The sequence below is a fragment of the Neolamprologus multifasciatus genome, chromosome 14, assembly GCF_963576455.1.
Source record: "Neolamprologus multifasciatus chromosome 14, fNeoMul1.2, whole genome shotgun sequence".
In the NCBI taxonomy this organism is placed as follows: domain Eukaryota; kingdom Metazoa; phylum Chordata; class Actinopteri; order Cichliformes; family Cichlidae; genus Neolamprologus; species Neolamprologus multifasciatus.
Genome location: NC_140452.1, coordinates 3591855 through 3617308, shown reverse-complemented (window position 1 = coordinate 3617308; position 25454 = coordinate 3591855). Strand labels below are relative to the sequence as shown.

The window sequence follows — 25454 nt, the reverse complement described above, 5'->3', positions numbered from 1 at the left end:
TCTGATAGGCTCTTAACAGTCTTTGACACTCACACACTCACACACTCACACATGAATTGTCACAAACTCATACATAACTTCATGCATTAAAAAGCAGTTCATGCAAAACCTTGTCAACAAGCGTATATAAAATAACCAAATCTAATGTTCTTCTTTAAAATATGTTCTTAATGATAGCATCTACTGAAATGTATTCAAAATTATATATAGTAAAAAAAAATGACAAAGAAAAATGAGGAGCAGTTTAAAGGATGTTCGAGGTTGCTGATACAACGGTGCAGTGAATTCTGTGGGAGCTCTGTTGAACTGCAGATGGTTAACTAAGCATAACATGGTCATGACTTCATTATGTTCATAGGCCTTCAGATAATGCATGATCATCATCATTAGTTAAATTAGATATATTTAACTCAAAGGAATCTCATGATTGAAGCGTCTTTGTTATTTCATTATTGAATGTGTTGTTTTTGCATTAGCACATGCGTGACTTACTGTTCAGTCATCCATGTTTCTAAAATCTCATAAGCTTTTAAATGAATTAATACATTTTCTTCTCATGCATGAAATATGGATTTATGGTAACTTTTATTATGATAAAGTGTTACCAAAGAAACAACGACACACACACAGCTTTCATCTTATATACACACACATTTCTCTCTCAGGCAGCTCTCTCTGGAACAACGAGCTTTTTCTATTCCACTCGTTTTAAGACTTTCAGTCAATAAACAGTTTGCTTGCATTCAGATTCTCCAAGCAGCCGAGTTGGTGTTCAGGATTTGGAATGTCAGTCATTTTACGGTTTTTATCAAAGAAATAATTAACATTTTTTTTGAGGATATTAACAGTTTACAGACCTTCTTACAGTTCATTATTACACACAGCATTTCATCATCCTGACAGGTCGCAGTGCTTCCTCATGAGGTTCAGTTGAATTGAGGCAGGTTTGACTTTAATACAATTGTAGCAAATAATAATAATAATAATAATAATGGTAATAATAATAATAATGGTAATAATAATGATGGTAATAATAATGATGATAATAATAATAATAATAACAACAACAATAATAATGGTAATAATAGTAATAATAATGGTAATAATAATAATAACAACAATAATAATGGTAATAATAATAATAATAATGTAATAATAGTAATAATAATGGTAATAATAATGGAAATAATAATAATGGTAATAATAATGGTAATAATAATAATAATAATAATGTAATAATAGTAATAATAATGAAATAATAATAATGGTAATAATAATAATAATAATAACAACAATAATAATGGTAATAATAGTAATAATAATGTAGTAATAGTAATAATAATGGTAATAATAATGATGGTAATTTTCTTTTTACAAATTTTCTATCTGTGTGGTTTCAGTCATTATCACAGATGACTCCAACCTTTTGCTAGAGGATCTTGTAAAATAAAGTCCTTTCTTTGCTTACAGTCATGAATTTTGTTACTACAATATCTATTAAAAAAACAAACAAACAAAAATAAGGTAGTTGAAAAGAGAGCCCCTGTACAAACTGAAGAATTTACAGTTTATATGATATTGTCATGACACAACCTGCATATTTTAATATCAAACACACAGTTTGTGGTATGCATATGTTCCTTTTTTCCTCATCCTTCTGCTTGTCTCACTAAGCCCTTTCCTCATAGTCCAGGGGTCGGCAACCTGCGGCTCTTTAGTCCTTATACTGCGGCTCCGCGTGGTTTGGGAAAATAAATTCGAAGTATTCGAAGTATTTCATGAGCAACACACCTTTAGATGTCAAAAAGTATTTGCGGCTCCCAGTGTTTTCCGTTTGCGTTGAAACCGGCTCTTTGGGTGTTAAAGGTTGCTGACCCCTGTCATAGACGGACCAGTTTTCTGTAGGCAGGTTCATCTCTCTCTGTATGTTCTAATAGGAATGATTCAGGAGTCATCACCGAGACCCATATGTTTGGGGATTAAAAGGTTTGGGGTATCAGAGCCGAGGAGCAAATTGAGAGGTAGGTTTCTGAGGTGGAACAAAATCAGCTGAGCATGAAGACGAGGTCATTTGGGACACGTTAGTAAGCTGCAGGTTTAAAGACATATGGAGTTTTAGGTTTTCTGGATCGTATAGCATACTGCAACTAATTATGGACGGAGAAAGATATTTGAACTTACTTTCAAACCTAGAAATATTTTGTGTGGATATACACCAGATCAGATTCATTCGAAATTCTTTTTTTCCTACTGTCTTGAGCAACTTTGTGAGGAGATGCCTTGAGATTTGCTGTATAAGAGCCTGGTGAGTCACGCTCCAAGTGTGAAAGTCTTGGACACTGACAGCTCCTACATGCCTGCCATTCTTTTCCCTGCTTGCATGTGTCTTCCAGAAAACATGAGCGGGGACATCACGCAATAAACACGTGCCTTTGAGGTTAATCTTACAAATCAAACACTTGCTTCACAAGGGAAATTTATATATATTTATATATATATATATATATGTGTGTGTGTGTGTGTGGAAAAGAAACATGCATTTCAATTTTCCTTCAAGTACTTGTCAGAGATGCTGAGAATAAGGCGAAGAAAGCGCAGAAGAGAGAAGGAAAGGATGGAATTAGAACAGCAGCGAGGATTCTGGACAGCGCCAGAATCGTGACTGTGTCTTGGCCTATTAAAAAGGAAGGGGAAAGAATGCAGCCTTTGAATAGCTGTAATAGGAGCAGACAGTCTCTGGATTACTACCACAGAACTACAGCCAAGTATTGACCCAGCTGAGAGCTAGCTGCCAGCCCATGCTAGCAAGCTAGCAGCACTGGGTCAAGTTTCTACTGGAGCTCCTTCAACAAATCAACCGAGAGATTTCCGTTCAGTCTGGCTTCCTTGCAGTCTGCGAGGCTTCGTGACTCTCAACAGCTCAATTAGAAGTTGACTTCACTCCCAGTGGAAGCGCTTTTACCTAAAATGTGAGGACTTTGCTGCCGTTTGTCTCGTGGAATATTAACCTATTACATATGGATATATGTTATGTTTCAGATCTCTTTCATGGGGATAATGTGACTGACAGTAACAGCTGAGCTCCTCGTGTACCTGAATTGCAGCTATACAGCGTGTAGGGCTGTATAACATTGTTGGCATGGACTTATTTTGTGTGTAGAGCTTCAGGAGATAAATTTAGTGAACACACATGGACAGTAGAAGTGACAACAGCCTAAATGAGCTTTTTTAGTTCAAACTGACATACATTGTCGACATGTTAAAATCAATAGAATAGTCCTGCCATTGTACGCTCAGTTTTTACAGCAGAATGTCACAAAACATCACCTGAAGAACTTCAAAATTATTTTTAATTACTTTATTGATCTGTTACATTTATATTCTCACATAATAAAAGTACAAAAAAAAGGGCATCCATGTCTACAGAGGTACTACGAAGCCTGACTCCCTCTGGGCTTTGTGGTGGAGAGGCTGAGAGGAACAGGTGATGGGTAAAATAAGCGCAGTAGAAAAATGAAACTAACTACATTTGGCCTGAAACAACACAAGTGTTTTCTTCACATCACTGGAAGCGACGATGATGGAGATGAAGACTGAGAGGACCTGCCTGCAGTTTGAATAGAAGTTTTCCTTCTATTTTGAGCTTTTTGACTAAAGCTGTTTGTAAACCTGCGATGGAAAAGTCAAGGTTTACAAATATGTGGGTGGACCTGGCCTGACGCCATTCAGAGGCAGAGCGAACACAGAAGAAAACCTGCTGCTTCATCTGCCAACAGACTCTGGAAATGTGCCTGTGATGTCGGCTGCGATTACTCACAAATAAAACGTATAAAGTTGGAGTAACAGCTAACGGCGCGAGAACATGTTGCTCGTAATATTGATTAAACTATTGTGTGACATCGAACAGGTTACACAAAAACTAATCTAACCAGTGAAAGTGATAACGTGCAAGGAGAGGCTGTAATCACTCCAAACTGCTCAGCGTAATGATGGTGGAGGGTACAGACAGTGGAAAAGAAGGACATGGCCACCGTGACATCACACATTAGTTTTGGACTTTGAATTTTAAAACTTTTTTTTTGACTACCAGCATGTGTTTTTTGAAGGGACCATAGAAGTTAACAGCTAACACTTGCTAGCTTTTACACTTGGCACAGATACAGTAGCAGATAGCGCCAAGTCATGGACTAAAAGAATGCCAGAATTTCACTTGCCAAAACTGAAGCACACACTTCCTGGAGGATTTGTACCTCGCAGTAAGTCGTAACATTAGTTAGATAAGCTATGCAACAACAGTGCAAACAGCAGAGGTTCAGTTTAGTGATTCACAGTAGCAAATTTCAAGGCTTCAGCTGTTACAAAAGTTTAAACCAAGTGTGGGGAACTCCAGGCCTCAAGGGCCGGTGTCCTGCAGGTTTTAGATATCACCCTGATTCAAATGATTAGTTCCTCTGGAGAGTTTCAGGACATGTTGAGGAGGTCATTTAGCCATTTAAATCAGCTGTGTTGGATCAAGGACACACCAGCCCTCGAGGCCTGGAGTTCGACACCCTGGTTTGAACTATCCATATATGACATTTGACGGTTAATTCTGTTGTAGTTTTGGTCAAGTTGTTTCTCCAGAAACCAGAGACTTGGTTCGTGGATCCTGATCATGGTTGCTACCCTGTTGACTAATCATATGCGTAGATTAAGAGTGTCACTTGACGTTTGTGGGGATGCCAAGCTAACAGCATGTAGATCTGTGTCTCTGGCTAAGAGCTACATATTGTCAGCTTCACTGTTTGTCCAGCTGCTGCCGATCACATCTGACACCGTTAATAGGCTTTTAACACTAAGTGACACATCTGGCTTCAGCACACCGACACATGACAACAACAGTGATGAAGTGGCACGCACTGACAGACACACACCTCCGCACATTGCAGCTGGCACATGCAGCACAGCCGTATTAGTCCAATTAAGCTGCCATATGTTTTAATATAATCTGTTTTCATGGCTCTGTTCTTGTTAATATCGAGTCTGGAAATATTAACAGGCCACAGTTATTTCCTCTATATAAAAAAGACAGTTTGATCAGTTGTGAACAATAGAGAATGAAGACGATGAGAATGAGAAAGGACATGTTTTCAGTAAAGTGGTTTTGTAGGATGCGGATGGTTTGAAAAGGCATTTCAAAGTGACATAAGAGCGTCTGAGCAAATATCATTTGTGTCACCTGTAGTTATGTTTTCATAAATGAGCTTCTGACATTCAGAGGAACCTGAAGCGAGGGGAGTGGCATGAATTATGAGAGCAGAAGCAGTTAAAAATAAAAGGGAGAAAGACAAAGCACCGTTAGCATGAATAAAATATTTCAGTGTCCTTAAAAAGAACTCCCAAACTTAATTAGATAACCTGCAGAACTCTGCTAGGATATCTTGTCATGTTTCCCTTTGGGGTTTTTTTATTGGTGAGACAGACTTACCGTGATTTCTTCCACCAACAGCCGGGTTGTGTGGGACATTCAACAACTAGTCTATATGTGCTGTGTGAACTGGGGAAGGATGCTTCAGGTGTGCTGGACAGTTGACCTGTTGTTGTGGGCATTTCAGTCCCATAGTGAGATCTTGGTTCACATTAATATAATTTGTAGACTCTGGGTTGCAGGCCAACGTGGAGAAGTTGAAGTACCTCAGGATCTTATTCACAAGTGAGGGAAGAACGGGAGTGGAAGACTGGCGTCATCTTAATACGGCTGCTCTACAGGTCTGTTGTGATGCTCCCAGAGCTGAGCCTGCATCGAAAGCTGGTGATTAAATAGTGACACTGTTAATTATGACAGAAAGAATGAGTGGAAATTAGTTTCTTCTGAAGGGGCGTCAATTAGAGAACGATTGAGGAGCTCAGTAATTCAAGAGGGGCTAAGAGTAGAGCCGCTACTGCTCCACATCGAAAATAGCCAGTTGACATGGTTCTCCGGAGACCTCCTTCAGGAGGTGTTTTCAGACATGTCCAAATCAGAGGAGGCCCCAGAGTAAACCCAGGACACTCTGGAAAGATTATGTATCAGTTGGCTTTCCACTTCAACATCTGCAGAAGGTGGTAGGGAAGCTGGAGGTGTGGGTATCGCTGCTTAATCAGCCCAGGTAAGAAAATGGATGGCTAGAGGTGTAAATAAATAATGGGAAATGTAGGGATGAAGAGATTGGTATTTTCCATGCGTCTGGCGAGCCCGTTCTCACTCCCGAGGCGTAACATGCCAACGTTTTGTCACGTCCCGCGGCGTTCCTGAGGGACGCAAAAGGAGACCTTCGGCGTTGTTATGGTACGCGGCGGGTTATGGCCAAAATCCAGTGCAATGACGCTCCCGCGGTAATAGACGTTCCAGCCCTGTATTCCAGCCCTAAACCTAACCATATCCCTAGCCCTAACCATAATCTTTTTCCTGAGCTTAACCAGGACTTTAATGATGTTAAATAGCGTGTTTCTAAGCAATTTGAAGAAAAAGAGCGAACATGTGTAGATTGAGTCCATACGGTTCTCATATTTCCTCATTTTTCCGAGGTCGTCATTTAGGAACGTGGTGGGTAGCCGAAAACGTAATATGTTGACGATTTGTCACCTAGCGTAAAATGTTACGCTTTGGGAGTGAGAACGTGTTGGTCTGGCACACTCAGACTAATGGTACCAATCCATCGCCATGATTTTTGAATTAAATCCAAATTTTGAGGATGAGACCAACTATCATTCGCATATGTGCAAGTGGTGAAACTTGGTAGTAGAGGGGCTTTCTTTAGGCCCCCTGGTACACACTGGTAAACATAGAAACATAGAACAGAATTAAACTGAATAGATCGACCCTATATATACGTTTTCCCACTCAAGAAGATCATTAAAATGTTATTATCTTTTCTGAACACAATCTGGAGTTGCTACCTTTACATTGCTAATCAGCTTAGACGTTGTCCATTACATGCAATCATGTAGCCAGCCCACACTGATTTAAAAAGATGATGATGTTTCACAAACGTGGCAGTGATGAATTGGACCTGAGCTGTGCTCATAATCAGGGCAGTGCCCGGCTGATGAGCCAGTCGTTTCGTATAATGAGTTTCGTTGACACGGGTGGCTCCCTGTGATCACTGTTGTTAATAGACAAACAACTGTCCCGTCTTATATTTGACAAGTACGACAACAGCGCCAGCTTCAGCTGAAGGGAACGAGAGGACAGAGAGGAGTCAGTCGGGATCCGGCGAAGCCTCGTGCCCTCCAGGAGTCTTCTTGTACTGTTGACAGAACTTTTAAATGTCAGTCCGCTGCAAGCTTGGTGTACTTTAAATTCTGAAAGTACTATTTTGGGAGACCCTTTTGTTCTTCATATGAAAACAACTGCAAAGGCATAGACACCATTGTTATTTTTCCTCCTGAGAGAAGAATACAGAGCAGAATACGACGATTTCAGAGAAGCAAATTGCCAGTATAGAGAAACTTAGGCCTAAAACCCACGAGCTAGACTTAATACCAACCCCAGAAGACCATTTTGACATCTGTAACATTTCTCATATGCATTGCAACCGTGAACTTTTGGTCTTTAACATCGCAGCTCTCCACTACAAGTGATGTTGCACCTAGTATACAGCATGTAATGCTTCTTGCAAGATGCACCCAGGCAGCTCCCTCAAAAACACAGAGAATTTCAAGTAACTCGTGAATGTGTCTGAAGCAGACTGCATTTGGCTGCATCCTTTTCCTGGAAGACCCACCCACGATGATTTTCGAAGGCCTGGCTGAGCGATGGAGAGCCTCGTCCAAGATTTTTCCATCTTTCCCTTCAAGCTATGCAATCATCTTGTACCTTTGGCAGAGAAAACAACCCTAAAGCATAATACTTCTACTGTCTGTGTTCTTGGGGTCAAAACAACTCAATTTCAATCTCATCCAACCACATCACTTTCTCCCAAGTCTCATCACAATCTAAGTGTGCACTGGCAAACATCAGATAGGCTCAACTGGGCCTACCTGAGGACTTTGTGGGCACTGCAGGATTTCAAGTCACAACAGCATAATGTCGTCCAAGCTGCAAAACAACCATTTTCTTGCCAAAATGACACAAGCTGGTGCAAATATTGCTTTGTGGTGCCCTGGCCGCCCGGCCTTGTGACGCTCAGCAATCTTATCCTTAATGTCCTTAGACAGCTCTTGTTTTGCCCATGCCTACATGATTAAATCTTTGAATTGCTGCCATGCTATTGGCTGATTAGACATTTGTGAGACGTTGAATGGGTATATGTGCCATCTATGTCACATAGTCACAAATAAAAGAGAACAAAATAAAAAAATCTGGGCCTGGAGCTCAAAATGAAGAAGGATAAGAAATGACCAGAGCAAACTGGCCACAGATGGAGGTTGTGACATCAATCGAAGGAGAGGGAATGAGGTGGTGTTGTCGTTCACAGGCGGGCCTCTGGCAGATAAATGACTTTGGTTTCTCTCATCAGCATCACAGTTGCAACATCTGCTTGTTGGTGTCTCTCTGGTACTGTATGTCTTTGTCTGGCTGCAGCAGGTCACTGCCCTGCTCTTCATGCTCTGTCTGCATGTGTGGATTTGAATCTGTCAAATGCATCTATTTTAGTAATGCAGGGTACCTCATATAGAGTATCCATACGCCCTTATATGTGTGGGTGTGCCGCTCCATCAGTCTGGCTGCCTCATCGGCCCAGTCAGCGGTCTTCTCTCATTCGTGTCATCGGACGCTGCAGCGAGTCCAGTGTGTTTTCAGCCAATTAACTCTGAGCGGGAGCGAAGGGACCCGCGATGTAAGCCACGTCTCTAAATGTCAGTCGCCACGACCAAATGGTGCGGAACAGTGAAAGGAAGGTAAGGAAACAAATAACATGCCAGTGCAGCGTACTGTGATGCGTCAGTGTGTTACTGACTTCCATCTCAGCAACATGCACGCAGCAGTGACACCAGCACTGAGTGGAAAGTCATGTTAAGTTAATTATGGAGCGTCGGGCTGTTACCAAGTGCTTAAAAAACACAAATGACAAGAATCTTTGCTGTATTGAATAAAACTCCAGTTATATCTTCAAAAGATTGTCAGTATGTGGTATTTAATATTTTTTACTCTGCATATTAACTCAAAAGGCAAAAATGTTGTCTGATATATTTGGACAGATTTAACTTGAGTGTTTCATCAAAGAAACAAAACATTTCTCAGCATGTTAGCAGTTTTGTTCTTTGAATTTTAAAGAGTTTAAATGAGTAAATAGAGAAAACGAATGCTGTCGATGCTTCATGTTGTAAAATCATCTCCATACTCTAGTGTCTGTGACCTCTAGATTTAATCTGGTCTACTCATCATTTCAATTTGTGGCTGTATTCATTACAGTGGAACAAATTGCAGGGCTGTAGACAGCAAACACACACATACAGAATCAAAGTGGTGCGTTTAAAAGATCTGAAAGTAATGTTGTGACGTAGCCCAGTGTGTTCCCGGGGTGTCAAACAATGCTGCGGACATATACACAACATACCGGGCGAGGCAATGCTGGATGCAAAGAGCTGAGTCTAAAGAGCTACAAAGGCCACGTTTGGAGGGAGGAAAGGTGACGACGGCAAAAACATTTTGTTTGTGTTCTTACTGATTTGTTTCACTTTTGTGCATTTTATTGACTGTGTGCCACAAAAAACCGTGTTAGGTGACTTAAATCATTCACGTTAACCCTACATGTGTAAAAATGGGACTTGCAGTCTGTGCATATGAGCTTTAGAAGTGTTGCTGTGTGATGAGTTTGGAACGACCCATCTTACTGCTGCATAGCTCAGGTCTGTGTGTCAGGTAGTGGTGCAAAAGGATGCCTTCTGGATACATGCCACGGGATTTTCATCAAATTGTCAGGGCCGTGTGGTTGATTGGCAAAGTTGGACCAAAACTAGAGGCCTAAAAGATATGCAGGGAAAGCTTTATAGACTTTATCGAATGTGGGAGCTGAGCAAAGCTAATCACAGGGGGGTGTCGGGGAAACAATCCTCCGGGTCCAGAGAAGGATGGGAATCCACTAGAGAGGGAGAGGAAAGTTAGATCCAGTACAGTGAATGTTGAAGACGGTGGAAGGTGTTTATAGATGATGAAGCAGAGCTTACTGTGATATCCAGGAATGTTTTCCAGAGAGAGAAGCAGATGGCAGACAGGTGAGGGCAGCGGTGGAGGTGAGTGGAGGAGGGAAACCAGTTGGATTATCTTGGCAGGGTTGCAGTTGAGCAGGTCTCTGACTGATGGAGGATGAACGTAGAGAGAAAATACGTGAGAACAAGAATACACAGGTTTGCATTAGGAAAGACATTTGACTTTTTACTGCTCAATCTGGGGTGATGGGGACGATGGATGGATCAGCTAGTCCTCCTATATAGTAGCGTTAATGACGATGATCAGCACCAGATGTGTCAGGCAAGAGAGCGAGAACAGAGCGTTCAGCCCACTGAGGAGGAGAGTATCTGCAGGATGGTTAATCAGGAGAAGGAGACACTGGACTGACCCACGCCCTTATGACACAAATGGTATTATTTGCAGCCAGACAGTTGGCTTTTAAAACAGTTGTCGTCCAGAATCCTTTTTGTCATCTACCTCCATAAGCTCGGAGCCTTTTCCTCTGTGCTTCCAAATAAAAAGCTTCTTTCATACCGGACAAAACACCTGCTGACATCCGGCTGTTGTCTGGAGGATGAAGGATTGCCACATCAAATAGCCGTGCAGTACTCAGTGTTATTTATTGGCTCCAGCTATGGGCAGAGGTAAGACAAAGTTTCATTCCCTCTTTGGCGGGAAGTGAAATGCACTTTGACTCTTTGTTATGTCGCAAGCTTCATCTCCACTGAAGCAGCGCTGAAACGATACTTTGAATTTGGAGTTTGGAGACACTAAAGTAAAAGTAATAAAAAAACTAAGTCTGACTTTGGATGTACAGTAAGGAGGGAGAACATGTCGTCTGAATCCGTGTGAAGGGAATCATTTGCATTTAAAAAGCCCACATCTGTATATGATATTGTAATTTTGTTGTGACAAAGATATTAGATAAGGGATGCTGTGAACTAGGAGTAATACCTTAGACAGGGCAGTGACACTGATGCACAGTGAAGAACACTGACTCCTATATTACATTTCCTATCCTGGTAGAAAAGCTGACAACGTTCTGTGAGACAGAGGTAGCTCTGTTCTTGTCGATGGTGCTCAACTTTGTCTTTATTCATTATTATTGTACCCAAATCACTGTACTAAGTGTCCTTTGGGTAATACTGCTTTAATAAAACTATATGGAGACATTTCTGAGACAGATATAATATTCATTCCACAGACTAATAATACTACACTTCTCAAAGTTTTAATACCCATTATTCATGTTTCATTTTGATTTAAATGCCGTTAAGGGCTGGCTCCTTTTTTTTCTGGACACATAAAATGTCACAATCAGTTTTATACCCGTGAGTAAAACATGATGAATCAATTACAGCATTGGAGGAGAAATGTATGGGTTCAACTGCATTAACGTTGCTGTGACGATGGAGACATTTTCACTTTAAGGAAGGAAAAAGAAGGAAAGGTATAAAAGAGAAAAATAGAGAAGCAAAATGAGTACAGTAGAAGTTTTTTTAAATGAAAAAAGAGTCACACAAGAGTCAAAAGCTGCTGCTGCAGTAAAACGTAGTAAAAGTTGAAAATCTACCAGCACATGTGAACAAACACAGAAGCAGAAATTAGGCTCGTTTACTGTGCGAGAGTCACAGTCGATAAATGTCACCTGAACTAAATGTTTTACGTGCATCATAACAATATCCAGCCTACTACCTCCCTGATGTATGAATGGTAACCTCTCATTAGCATCACATGCTAATTTACTTTGCAGGACTTGAGAGGCAGAAAAAATAGTCAATCAAAAAAGCTGAAAGTTCATAGACGCCTCTTTGTTGAAATGACGCCAGACATTTCCTTTAGGAAAAATGAAAAGTTTCGTTTGTTGTGGAAAAAAGAAGCAAGAATGAAACGCTAGCAACGTTAGCATGTTTACTGCGCTAGCAACGTTAGCATGTTTACTGCGCTAGCAACGTTAGCATGTTTACTGCGCTAGCAACGTTAGCATGTTTACTGCGCTAGCAACGTTAGCATGTTTACTGCGCTAGCAACGTTAGCATGTTTACTGTGAGTTTGGATTTCAAAATCTCTAAAAATCAAAAAATATTTCTTTTGTTTTTACAATTCTTATTATTTGGTTCCAGCAGTTTCTGAGCTCATGTCATGAATGTAACTGAAATATATATTTTTTTATATTTCTTTGTTTTTGACAAATAAAAGTTTCGAGTGCAGTAATTGGTGCTGTGGGCTTCTTTGTTGCTGTTAAATGTTAGTGATGTTCTTTAATTAATCCAGTGGTTGAGCTGAGACAATTGTTACGTGATGTTGATGAGGTGTGCGGTCGTTTAACTTTCTACTTGTTTTGCATTCAGCTGTGATGAAGTGATACTGTATGTTCTAATGAGCTGAAGTCAAGCTCAGAGGTAACAGGTAACAGGTTCGGCGTCCTTGATCTGGTGGGGCTGAAAGGTTCTCAGACTTTTAATGAGCCCAACATTATTTTGACCTCTGGGTTTGGAGTGGCTTATCTGAGGTTCGACCATGAATGGAGTGGCTGTAGTTGTCTTTTTAGTCAGCTTAGTGGGCCCTTCATCCCCATCATCATTAATCTCCATAATAAAGATGGGCTCTGTACTGTATATGACTGACTCTGTACTACAGGTCAGGAAAACTGACTGTGCAGAGCAAGTATACGTCGAATTCTGCAGCCAGGACTCATATCATTGCAATGAAACTGGAATGTTTTTTGTTATTTATTCTAATAACCAGCATCCTCCACCATAATGATGTTTCTTTAATGGCCAGTACACTGTTGGGCCACATGGCACTAGTCTGAACATAAAAGTCACAAAGTAAATGTTTAACATTGTTTCATCAGTTTGTCAAGACAAGAGCAGATATTCCAGATGTTGTTTCCTTTTACTTTAATGTCCTTAATAGCTTCCATCAAACATACACGTATTGACAAAATGATTAGCTAACATTAAAACACACACCATGTTTGGATACAACACATCTTGAGTTGGTCAGGAAAGAATTTTCATAGCTTGGCAGCTACATTTGGATAGTTCTTCCTATATATTATCAAACTAAGGCAATCAAAAGACTGTTGTTTATAAGCTGTGACTTTAAGTATGCAGTGTCACGTCTTCTCAGGTCCTGATTGATCCTCTCGTCAGGACAACTAATTAAAAGAATTTAATGAATTAAGTAATTGGTGAAATGCTCTTGAAAGGATGCAGCTTCCTGATAACACAGACATATGATAAACTCGGAAGAAAGACTTCTAGAAACAACTGGAAGCAACGAACATTAGAAAATTTGCCATAACTCCGATTATATTCATATTATTGCTGTTTATCATATTTTGCAAAACATTCATGTTCTTTTCTGAAGCGAAGCAACTTGCAAACACAGATGCAGAAAAGACATTTGCACGGTTCTTGATCATTTGAGCTCTGTATATTTATTGTATTCTATTTATTGTCCAAGTCTGGAAACCTCCACACAGACGCTTACCTGCCATACTTTCTGCCCCACCTTCAATTAATACTCCTGTCCTGTGATAATTCTCCATGTTGCTATTTTTTGGATGACATGAAACATTGTTGCCAGACTGTCCTGGGTGATCTGTGCAGGTTCTGAAATGAGATCTCTGTTTGAGTTAGAAATTTGAAGCTGAATTTCAGACTTTTAAACTTTTCATACTTGTTCCTACAGTCCTGTTTCCCCCTGAAAGGTCAAAACTAAGATGAAACTGGAGGAAAGAAAAGGCTCAGCACACACCTCCGTGTCTCTTAAATGATTCAGAGCCTTTGTGTGTTCTAAGAAACGTCAGTGTGTGCGCACCTCTTTTCTTGTGTGTCGTTTTTTTCCTCTCATGCACACCAAAGCAGTGTCTTTGTGAAAGTTTGCCTCTCTGTTGTCTTCATACATCTGTGCAAAGAGTCTGTACTGCCGATCAAGCGTGACTGTGTGTAGATACCGAGTGTGTACGTGCATTACTTAGCTAAAAATAAGCGCTTTCTCTCCGGGAGGAGCTGCGGAGGGGTAGAGCGAGAGGACAGCCTTTATCAGCACGATCTAACTTTAATAACTTTACAGGAAGTTCACTGACAACAATAGGAGAGAGGTGCAGGAGGAGGGCTGTACCTCTCCTCCTGGTCGGGAGGGAGGGGGAGAAACCTGAACATAACCTCAAGTACTCAACTCAACTTTCTCAAATTGACTGGAATAAAAAACCCACCAGAATCATTGAGTGACAGTTCAAAATTACACAAGACACCTGGAATTGATATAGAGTCACAGTCATCATTTTCCTTGCTGTTACAGAAGGCTTTGTTTTTCTCTCCTGGTTAAAAACTCAGGAATTATTCTCTCATAACTCGTTCACTGAGGTCTAATACTACCAGAGGACATCCGGTGATTTGGAATAATTGCGAAAACTTCTGGTGATTTGAACAAACCTGCAGGGCCTGTAATTCGTAAAGGTGTAAATTGCCTTTCACGTTCTTCTGCAGGCAGACCTTCCTGATAGCACTAATCCTGCATGAATCAAGCTCTGCAATTTCACTCGTAATTTGTTGTTTTTATGCAATTTCTCTCTGCTTTCTTCTGCCTATCATTCAAAACAGAAGTGGAAAATTCTCAAATCAATTCTGAGCTCAGACGCAGCTAAACTTTGTCGCAAATGCGTTTGATGAAATATGAGGTGATGTATGATTTACGCACAATACAATTGCTGCTGCTCTATTAGAAGCATTTCGTATCGCTCCTTTTGTACCCGTTCTTTCTCTTTATGTGGCAGGTCGTTTCAACTTTTCAAAAGTCCACTGGAGATATAAGAAACTTCAAAAAGCATTTTAAATGGGAATCAAGATCTTGACGACCTCATCCATCCATCCATCAATTTTCACTGGGACAGCACACTAACGAGTTGGGATGTAAGGAAATATCGATACATCAAAATATCACGATATTTCGTGTAATGATACTGAATCGATATTCAAAATCAACGGATAATTGAAGAACTTAAGAAAGAGAAAAAAAGAAGAAGAACTTAAGAAAAAAAAAGAGAAAACACTATAACATGTAGTCTAAGGAGCTTGCAAAGAAAAGCGTCTGGACCTCTTTAAGTTGCTTGAAGACGTTTCACCTTCATCCGAGAAGCTTCTTCAGTTCTAAGGTCAAATGGTGGAGAGTCCCAGATATAAACCTAGTGGGAGTTTCCCCCCACAGAGGGACAAAAGGACCCCCTGATGATCCTCTAATCGCCTGAGCCAAGGTGTGAAGCTGGGTGTGGGTCCCAATCAGCCAGAGTTTCAGGTGAGTTCATTGTGAAACCTGGCCCCACCTTATCATGTGAATTCCTGAGGTCAGATGGCCCAGGATGTGAGTGGGCGTTAAGGCGTCTGGGGAGGGAACTCAAAACTGGATTTTAGATAGCAGACGGTTGGTGTCCCCACCATTTGACCTTAGAACTGAAGAAGCTTCTCGGATGAGAGGTGAAACGTCTTCAAGTAACTTGAAGTCCAGACGCTTTTCTTTGCAAGCTCCTTTGACTACGATGACCTGGATGACTGAGAACCTTCACAGACACTATAACATGTGAAATCTCAGATTTGAGAATGTTTGATATTTTGGTTGAGTCTCATAAGCACTATTATTGAGATGAGTAAAGTCGATTTTTCAGGTTGTACTAAAAGTGTTCCATTGATGGACATTGCAGAGCTGTACCTTATTCTATTAACACTTCATTTTAATAGCACTTTACATTGTTTGCTAATGTTTACTTGGATGGATTCTTCAAGCACTTTCATTTTTGATTTATATTTGTTTATCTTAAGGTCACATAAAAAGAGCTTTGTTTTGATGCTCCATGGAGCATTTTACAATCATAGTAGTTAGTAAGTAACACCTCAGTGTTACATTGTTTACTTTTTTCATGTTAAAGAAATAGTTGATATTTCAGTAAAGTAGTTTTTGTTTGTTTATTTGACTTCTAATAAGGCAGATGTTAATTTCTCCATTCATTTCGAACGTAGAGAGTGTTTTTGTTTCAGATGGCTCATGTCAAGCATTTAACAGTTTGGACTGTTTACTGTGACTTTAAATTCAGTCCTAAACACAAATATCGTCTGGCTTTTAGTACCGCAATATATCGTATCGTCTCCCCTGTATTATGATACATATTGTATCGCCATTTTTGCCTATACACACCCCTACTAACGAGACATGCCCAGCCCACATTAGCATGTCCTGGATCTGCCCCGGGGGGCCTCTTCGTAGCACATACCCGAAACACCAAAACACCTCAGAGCTCCTCATTCTATCTGTAAAGCCAAGTCCAGCCCAATAATTGGGCCTTTTTATTTCAAACATAAACTAAAATAATGTCCAGTCCAAACTTTGCAAAGTAACGCTAGCATGCTATGACTGAAACAACTACGAAATCTGTCTGAAAGAGGTTTTGGGTGGCATCAAAATTGATCACTATCAAATAGTATTTATGCTTAAAATGCACATCCTTACTCTAAAAGGAGATTCCTTAGAGGTCAGGCAGATAAGGAAATGCAGATTCTCCGCATTCAATCCATCAAAGTCCTATTTTGAACCAGAAAAAGCCCCCTGATACTTACGTGATGCTTACCAAGAGACTCATTAGATAATTTCTGACAATGCTGTTGGGAAGTTTTCTAATATATCTGATATAATATATAATATATTTTCTGAGACGCTCCAGTCACACAGTGGCTGCTTCATCTCGCTGGTTTATATCGACGGTTTTGTCATCACGCCGTCACCGCTTATCTCGGGGTGGAGACATCACCACCAGGCTGTCATAAACATAGAAAGTGAGCGGTCCACCAATCGAACCGCAGGGGTGAAACGGGTTTCACTCTTTGGCATTCCAGGATGTTTTAAGAGCAACCTGTCTTCCTCCCCGTCTGTCTCCCCTCTCGCCTTCTAGTGCTGTTGTGGGTGGATCGATGCATCTGTACAACGGGACAGAGATGAGTGGAAAATATTCACAGCCCCTATCGATCAGCCGCGCTCAACAAACAGTCACAAAGGCAGCGTTGGCCCATGGCATGCTGGGTTATTTTATTATTGGCCCTGAGACAAGACAGGCAGAGAGGATGAAGGGAAGAGGGAGAGAGGCCTAATGTGGCATGGAAAATAGTCTGTTATGAAGCAATATTAGCCCCCGAGCCTTGAGCTGTGCACACGCGTTCATACATCAGCGTGCTTGCTAACACACACTCTGTGTCTATCACGCACACATCGTAAGACACCGCATGAAGGCGCAGCATGCAGAACGTGGTGAGCGTGAGAAGCATCAATAGTGTGATGAATTGCCTTAATATCAGGATTGACTCGCATTCAGGCTTTGCCTCTTCATCCTAATAACCCCCTGAAATTGTCCACCTTAAATATACAGGATGGATGACACGGCATGCTGAACGAGGGGAGAGAAGACAGAGAAGTGGGGTAGCCAGATTACCGGGGACAGAGGGACTGGAATGCCATTTGTCTTAATGCTTTTTTGACAAGCAGCTCTACTTTAAAGCAGTTTTGGTTGTTATTGTCATTATTGCACAAACCAACAAAGAAGAGTGAAAACCGACTCAACATTTTTTATCATGAGTTGCAGATGAAAATCGAACAGTTTTCATCCATCAAATTTGTGGGCTCCATGTATGCCATCAGCACTTTTTTATCCTGTTTGCACAATATATGCAAAATAAAATGCAACATTAAACATTTTTCATCTGCTGATCTAAACATGTACCCGTCTGGATTCAGGCCAATCCACAGCACTCTTCCCACAACCTTGTTCGAAACAATTCTGTCAGTGGTTTACAAAAAAATCATTGCGCTGCTATTTTTCCGGGATGCGTCCCAGGCGTTTGACATGTTTAATCAATATTTACTCTCACCACATTTAAGTGAGTGTCGGTTTTAGTTAAGCACTTGTGTTTTTCTCAGGAACTGTCAGTTTATAGACTCGTTTGTGAATCCTAAAAGGTTCCAGTCCTTATCTGTAAGAAAATGCTCTCATTTTAAATGTATTATTTCTATCTGCAGTCATACCATCAGATCATTTTATACTGTACTGAAAATTACAAGTAGCCAGGCAATAACAGATTTTACTTATTTAGACCTACTACTAATGTTGATGTGTTAATCTATACTTAATGGTTCTTTTGTGTATCTATGGTTACTGGGATGGCTGAGAAGAAGAGAACTCATTTGTCGATGTTTCGTGGATTATGATGATGTCATTTAGGCGTGCTGCAGCCTCCACTCTTAAATCAGTACATTGATTATTAGTGAGGTAACTGTAAAATACTCCTGACATATTCTTTGTGTGTATTAATTTTTTATCTTAAACAATTATTATTTTTGTTTTGATCTTCAATTACAAAACAGAAAACAAACAAACAAACAAAAGTCTGTGAAGGTTATCAGTCATCCAGGTCGTCGTAGTCTAAGTGTCACGAAGTGGGATGGACTCAAGCGCAGACAAGGCAGCTAGAATACAGTTCAGTTTATTACGATACAACATCAGGTGCAAATATATACAAGTGAGAGGGCGGGGGAATCCAGGGCACAGGGAAATCTGGGAAAGGAGCTCTTCACACACGAGGGACTTCACAAAAAACACAGCACACCAGAAAGCCCGCACACCAAGGGTTCCAGGGAAACGGGATTCCTGTTTACAGACAACAAGTGATCAATCCAAAGGGTCAGCGATACGAAAAGGCAACAAGAGACTAGTACTCCGGAGCTTACTACCGAGGTTACTCAATAGTCCAGTGACGAGATGTTTCCAGCCACTGCCTTAAGTAGTGGATGAGTTCAGGCGATGAGCCACAGGTGTGTGATTAACTTCAGGTGTGAGGGCCAGGGGCGGGAGCCTGCAATGAGCTCCGCCCCGGCGAGACACGGCAAGCGTGAGAGAGGTAGATGTAAACAAGAAACATATGTAGCCAACCTGAGTCAGCCGGGCAGACACGGGGACCATGACACTAAGGAGCTTGGAAAGAAAAAAGCATCTGGACTGAAAGAAGTCCAGTGAAGGGGACCAAATATAAAACAAATATATATTGGTACAATTTATCTAATAAACCATAAGTCGCTTTTTCATAAGACGTCAACTTAACCAACGTGATTAGCCACTCCTCATAGGGAGGGGGTTTCTTTTTCTGCCAATGTCTTAACAGGACCCATTTTGCCGTAGTATGAGCCACAATAATCCATTTTTAAAATAATAATAGTAATTATTATTATATTATTAACCTAACAGATCAACCGATCCTGCAATAAATGATAAATCTTAGAAGTGATACCTTTACCCGAAGATGATCTCGAGAGCAGGACAACTCTTTTTCATGTGAGACTGATTTTTGTGCTCCAGACGTCCCTGTACATCCTAAAACGTCATTCACGAATGAATGTTGGGTCAGTTTGAATTCATTATTACAAACCGTTTAGTCTCTGTCTGTTTTAGCCCATTTGCCTTCTATATCTGAGTCTTGTATAATTTACTATCTGTCATTTATATCTCTCTCAGTTCAGTTTTCAGTTGCCTCATTGCGTTTTATATCGCAGGGTGAAGACACGACAACATCGTGATTTCCCTCAACATTATTAAAACAGAGAGGTAGCCCTCAATAATTTTTCATATCTAAATAAAATATTATATCTGTGTGAGTCAGAAACCATAAAGCTCTGTTTGCTCTCCCTGGAGCCGCCTTGGCAAACTTGTAGGACGTCAGTTAATAATTACACAAACATTAAAAATGGACAACATGAACTTTGACGTAGTTTCTTTTCGGTTCACCTGAGTCTTTATGACAGATAACCAATCAATTCAATTTATTCTTCAAGTACTTCTTTTTTTTTTTTTACACTAGAAATCGGTGGAGAACTGCAACGTATACACTGTGGACTTAACAGCCTGAAACTCTAACTTGATTTGTATATCTGTCCTTCCCTTTTGTTATGGTTTGCTTTGTTTTTGTTTCTATTATTATGTTGTTTCTGTTGTTTTTGTTGTTGTTGTTGTTGTTGTTGTGGTTTTGTTTTTATTTATTTATTTTTTACTTTTTTATTTTTTTTAATTTATTTAATTAATTAATTAATTTATTTATTTATTTATTTATTTTTTGCTCACGGTGCACCATGTAAAACTGGTTAAAACCAATAAATAAATGTTTAAAAAAAAAAAGAAATCGGTGGGCGGTCCAGCTGGAGTATTACTGCTATAGGCTTCTCTCCGAATACATAAAGCTGCTGAGGCTCTGTGTGTTTGCTAAAATTATCCACTGGATCTCTGAACTGCTCCTGAAGTATATTAAATATATGTCATCTCATATCTCTGGCGGATTATTTTGGTGATGTGATTGCTGTATTTGTTCGATTTGGCCATTGCTAACATGACATATAGAATGGACTGACTTTCAAGGCTCGTCAAAGGCTCATTGGTTTTAAAGAGCTGTAAATTGAAATCATATGATATTTATAGTTCGTTGTCACTCCAGTGGATGTAAGCCGTATTGATTTAGTTATAAAAACAAATGGAGCTAAAGGGCCTCGTTAGGTAGTTGGCACCTTTAAATGGACAGAAAAGCGTAGCTTAAAATAACAATGCTGACAACCCATTACATTGATTTTAGTGCTGAGGTAATATACACTGAAATGAGGTGGAAGGAGAACAAAAGACTTGACGTGGAGAGAAAAAGGAAGAAAGCGGCGTTTCTGACTGAGAGAAGAAGACAGGCGGTGAGAGACGGGACTGTGATGTAAACGGAGACTGAGGAAAGTAATGCTGAAGCTCAGACAGAAGCAGACAGCAGAGCAGCGAGCGGAAGATATGAAGTGTTACAGAGGACAGGGGGACGGGAGGGAAAAAGGCAGAGGAAGATGGATAAAACTGAAGAGCCACAGAGTAGAAAGAGGCCAGCTCGGTGTAAACACTCCATGCTGTCTGTGTCGATCTCTTAATGGCTCAGAAGGGTTTTCTACTCCGTGCCATGCTCTGTTATGTTGGTGAAATGGAAAATACCGACACGGAAGAGTGAGGAGGAGGAGGAGAGCACGGCTACAGACAGTGGACTCCTGACGCAGTGTTGGATTTTTGCTGCCATGAGTTCTATAAATAAGGCGGAGGCGTTGTGGATGTTTGGAGGCGTATTAAACAGCCTGGCAGGAAATCACAGAGGCAGAACTTGAGCACAAACAGTGAATAGTACTCAGTTTGTACTACGGCGCACTCTGGCTCACTACGGGAGCTCGGGCATCCAGCAGGGATCGCTGCATGATATTTGGGCTTCTTTAATGAAGTGTGAACTCATATTTGGTTAATGCATGTATTTAGTGTGAGGTGGTATGTACAGTGAGAGTATTTGTCTGTTTACAGTCAGATGTTTTTCAGACAGACTGATGAAGAACTTTATCTGTATGGTTTGCCCTTACACGTGTTTATGCGCTGGGTGCTTCCCAGTTGCTTTTATAACGCGTCTTCGTTTCTTGGTCTGACTTAGACGTACGACTTGATGGACCATGAATACGTAAGAAGGTTGACTTCTTTCTTATCCGCTAATCTTAGCAAATTTGCTTAGCAAGTTACATCCACAACAACTGACAGAGACACAGGTATTCACAAATGTGTTCTAAACATCATAACAAATTATATACTAGATGTCTGAAACTCAGGCTTTTTAAAGACTTTTCAAAAACCATGACCTTTAGCAATAAACTTACTTCAGAACCAAAATACCAACCAACGTTTATCCATTCTTTAAGTCTGGCGTCATTAGCCGTTTCTGGGTCCAAACTCGGCTTCAGGTCCCAAAGTCAAACGAATGCTGCGTTTTTAACTGTCTAAATCTTTAAGAAAAGGATCAGTGTGGCTGCTCTACCAGGAGGAACAATTAAGTTTGAGATCCAGAAATCCAAGAGAAACACGAATTAAGTTTAACAGAATTAAACGTACAGCTCAGCTAAAACTTCCAATATAAATGAAGACAGAAAACTAAACAGCAGTGACGTTTGTAGGGTTACCAAAGTTGGGCTAGCTGGTATATAATGATGTGCTACGTGGTGGCTAGCTACACAGCTATGTTAGCATAGCATAAACACAGTGAAGCTGGAGGATGAATGCTAACTTTTTTCTACTCGATAAAAGTTAACGTGAGGGTTCCTGATGGTTAGGGACAAACGCAATTGCATGGCAGGATGCTGTAAACGGACCAAACAACTGAGATAATCCATCCACAATACGAGGTTAGTCATTAAAATACTGCTGCATGGGCTGTAGTTACATCGTAAGGTTTAAAAACTGAGCTTTAAAATGAACAGTGGTAATAAAAACTGAGAGAGGCCGACTGTGATCACTGACTGTTTTTAGGGGCTTGTTCAGATTAAATAGAAGAAGATACAAAACATTAAAACATGTTAAAAACACAACAGCCTTAATAAGCGCAGAGTAGTTGGGACCCGGGAGCAGGGTTTTCCTGTTCATCAGAAAAAACTAACTGGGTGCAAAAAAGCAGGAGAAAGAGACACAGGTGAAAACGATCAGGAATATTACAGCATGGAAACTAAAACTAATGCAAAACATGAGGGAAAACAAAGCTTCAAATTAAAACAGGAAATAACCTGGAAACAGGAAGACTTATCCATAAACAGAGAAAGACAGAGGAAGCAACAGATAGGGAGCACAGAGGGAACTGAAACTTAGGACCCATCAAGATTTCAGAACAAACACTGGAACCGAAACACATCAAACAAACAGGCATCGAAAATAGCATGAAACCGGACAAGAAACAGGACTACACAGTACCACAGGAAAACTGAATGTCAGCATAGTAGAATAACACATGAACATAAACAATCTTATTTTTCACTTCAAGACAGTGAGCGATAACGATCCTCGAAATGGAGATGGAGGTTCATGCTCCGTTTGGAAACTCTTGGACACTGTTTTGAATTCAATTGGAATTCAGTTTGATTTCATCAGCGCCAAATCACAACATCAGTCACCCCAAGGTGCTTTATATTGTAAGATAGACCCTGCAATAATACATACAGAGAAAATCCAACAATCATATGACCCCCTATGAGCAGCACTTAAGTCAGCTTTAATATTAATATTATTATTGATGTTATTTAAATGTATATATACATTTATTTATGTTTTTTGTACCAGACTGTAAACATAGTGTTTAATAGGATGCTGGGTGCTCCATGGGGATTGTCTTTGCCTTTGGCAAGTTTTGAACATTGTTGCCAGTTACTTCAAAAACACTGCAGTAAACACTTTTTTCAAACAGTGATGTACAACATGTGTTGCAAGCAGCACAGTTGGATATGTTGTGATAGTAATATATGATAGACTGCTTTTACATTCAATTCAATTCAATTCAATTTTATTTATATAGCGCCAAATCACAACAAATGTCGCCTCAAGGCGCTTCATAGATACAGAGAAAAGCCCAACAATCATATGACCCCCTATGAGCAGCACTTTGGCGACAGTGGGAAGGAAAAACTCCCTTTTAACAGGAAGAAACCTCCGACAGAACCAGGCTCAGGGAGGGGCGGGGCCATCTGCTGTGATTGGTTGGGGACAGAGAAGGAAGACAGGATGAAGACATGCTGTCTTTGTTTTTAATGCTCTGATTAATTTAAAATTTACTCTTTATTGATGAATTATTAATTATTAATAATAAAATAATCATGTCAGTTTTTTATCACATCTTTAGTCGGTTGTCTTTGAAGCTAAAGGGCTGGTGGTGATTAAGCTCAGTTTTTTTCTCTTTTTAAAACATTTGAAAAATATATTTATATATGCAGCTGAACATAGTTGTTACTTTCTTGTGTGCAGTGAAGTACACAAGCACAGGCAGCAAATTTTGGATCCATTTAATCCATCCAGCCCTCGTTTCCCCTCCAGGTTAGTGATGCCATAAGAAGTAAATTTATGAATTAAGCCTGAGCTGAGGTGACTTGTAGGCCAGCAGCTTATCTCTTGTTTGTGTGGCTTGAAGCAGCTTAGGTGTACCTGCACAGCCCCTGGACATGACACCTATTCATCACTGGGGCTCAGCCCTGGTTTATCTATTTATTCCTCGAGGCAGAGCAGAGAGAAATCGAGTCCTGTGCTCCAAACAAATTTGCATCTGATGCCTTTATCCAAGGGTCCTGGATAAGAAAAGAAATATAGAGAAATGTTCTATAGACAATATAATGGTTTTAGTGTTTTTGTTGTAGGTTGCTTTTCACTTTGTTTTAAATATATAAATATATGTGTGTGTGTGTGTGTGTGTGTGTGTGTGTGTGTGTGTGTAAAGGCAAAAAGTACTATGCTACTATTGTATGGCTATTGTGTTTTACTATATTTATTTCCTGTTTTATCCTGCCTTTATTGAGTCTTTTCTGTCTTTTTTCTTGCTGTCATGGTTTAGATACCAATATTTAAACAACAGACACATAAATGAACTTTTAAATGTCTGTGAGGCTGATCGGTGAGCCTAACCCAGCATCCCTGTGCAGCTGAAACTTGAGCACTTATTCCACCAAACATGGATAAATCACTGCTTTTCTGTCTTAGATGATATAGAAAGAACTTTTTAAAAACTTCCTATTCTACGTTCAGATCTGTCGCCTGGCGGTTTTAAAATATGCGTGGTAAATCAGGTGACCTGACCACCAAACTAACCTGTGGGCAGGGCTAGCTCACGTCTAGACCAGTCAGATAATTATTTTATATGGTTATATCAGGCCTCTATGGGCATTCAATTCTATAGCTGCTAGCATGATATAAATGTGCCATAAAAAAAGCATTCATATTATTTAAACATAAAACATGTATTTTAGGTAGCCGTTGATCTGGATGTAACCCACCTAAAATTTGTCTCATGAAAATGAACTGCTGTTCCCAAAGAATGTCAGTAGGTGGCACTGTGAGATTGTTTAGTGCTTGTGAACTTGAGTTGAGAACTATAGAGAAGGAGAATAGCGCTAAGGCTACGTATGCTGGTCGGAGCTACTCACCGAGTTTTTCTTTAATCCTTGTTCAAGAAAAAGGTTAAGTGTGAAGACACAAATTGGATTTTACTCTTCCGCTTGTTGGGAAACGCGGACACTTTTTGTTGATGCCGATGTACCTCTGTTTTTGTGTTTTTTGTTCATTTCCGGTGAGTTGACTAACTGCGCTAGCATAGAAAGCTAATCGTTAGCTAATCATTAGCTTTGTATAATGTAAATTTCATGTGTTCCTTTTAAGTGCTGTATTATCTTTTTATTTCTCCACTTGTGAATGTTTTAAACC

General features: G+C 40.1%; 1 protein-coding gene and 1 long non-coding RNA gene across 2 annotated transcripts in view; both read left to right on the top strand.

Moving 5' to 3' along the window:
• The window catches only part of LOC146503262 (leucine-rich repeat and fibronectin type III domain-containing protein 1-like protein), a 359063-nt gene that overhangs the window by 16959 nt on the left and 316650 nt on the right, over positions 1 to 25454 (top strand). The window lies entirely within an intron of this gene.
• Positions 1330 to 25454, top strand: part of LOC146503265 (uncharacterized) — a 29795-nt gene continuing 5670 nt past the window's right edge. The window contains exon 1 of the long non-coding RNA XR_014868650.1: positions 1330 to 25320. This is a non-coding gene — a long non-coding RNA (uncharacterized LOC146503265). The remainder of the gene's footprint in view (positions 25321 to 25454) is intronic.